Source organism: Sceloporus undulatus, chromosome 4, assembly GCF_019175285.1.
Source record: "Sceloporus undulatus isolate JIND9_A2432 ecotype Alabama chromosome 4, SceUnd_v1.1, whole genome shotgun sequence".
Classification (NCBI taxonomy): domain Eukaryota; kingdom Metazoa; phylum Chordata; class Lepidosauria; order Squamata; family Phrynosomatidae; genus Sceloporus; species Sceloporus undulatus.
The window spans coordinates 126769933-126771091 of NC_056525.1; the positions used below are offsets into that span (position 1 = coordinate 126769933).

Below are 1159 nucleotides of genomic sequence, written 5' to 3' on the forward strand. Positions count from 1 at the left end.
AACTCTGCCCAGTGATTCCAGTAGGTTCCGAGCAGCACTGCGCAGGCGCAGTGAAACCCATTTGTATGATTCGCAGAGACCACGAAGAAGAAATTTTACATCTTTCCCCCTAATATGTGTTTCTTTTACTCTTGTAGGAAGCAGCAACCAGTGCGGATTCCAATGTTGAATCTTTTCTACCGGAAAAGGTTTTTACCAGGCGCTTCAATACAATTGCTGTGAGTTTATTCAGAATACCATGAAAGAATGATTAATAAAATCAAAACAACTCCATCCTACCATGCAGGAACTCTAAGCAGGGCCCGTGCCAAGCTGGAAAAAAAATTTTCTTCACGAAATACCCAGAACAAGCCAGTACAGTGCCAAAATGGTGAGTATTTAAAGCTAGCTTTAAACAATTGGGGAAAACTTCCTGATTTGCGCATTCCAAGGTGGAAACATTTCTACCGGAAAAGATCTTTTTCAGTTGCTTCAGTGCAACTGCGGTCAGTTCAGAATAGCTTGGAAGAATAAACAATAAAATCAAAGCAACCCCATTCTGCTATGCAGGATCTCTGAATAAAAGTACTGTACAGTACTCCCATAAGCATTTAGACATTGCTTATTTCATTTTTCTAGACAGCCAACAGCAGCTCACATTCTAAGTTGGAAACAACTGTTCTGGGAGAACCCTGGACAAGACACCACAGTGGCACAGTTGTGAGTAATTAAAACTAATGGGGCTTTTGCTTTGCCCCCAAGAAGAGGTTAGACTTAGAACCACTTTGTTGAAACTCACAATACCTTGAAGCCCTCAACTAGCATGACACCTTGCCATGTTGACTGAGAGATTCTGGGAGATGTACTCCAAAAAGTAACTTTTCCCAACTGGTCCTGATTCTGGAGCTTTAGAGAGCATCATTACAGATCACATGGAGCCCAATGTTACTTCTAACAAACTCAGATGATTGGGTGATATTCCAGACTTCTTGTTGTGCCACCATGAGGAGGGCTTCCATGATCAGGCATCTCATGTTTGTCTTTTGTTTTCCTGTTCAGAAATGCCTGCAGTTACACCACCTGTCAAAAAGGGAAGCTAGTCCTAGAGATAAACCAAGAACAAGCCCTCTGATGAAAGTAACTGAATAGGGGCTTTTCTTTCCATAAATCAGGGGTGAGC

At 42.0% G+C, this 1159-nt stretch overlaps 1 long non-coding RNA gene across 1 annotated transcript; it reads left to right on the plus strand.

The window, feature by feature from the left end:
- Positions 1-6: 6 nt before the first annotated feature.
- LOC121928932 lies at positions 7-699 on the plus strand. The gene is made up of 2 exons (XR_006103600.1): positions 7-370; positions 619-699. It is a non-coding gene; the product is annotated as an uncharacterized LOC121928932 (long non-coding RNA).
- The last annotated feature ends 460 nt before the right edge of the window (positions 700-1159 follow it).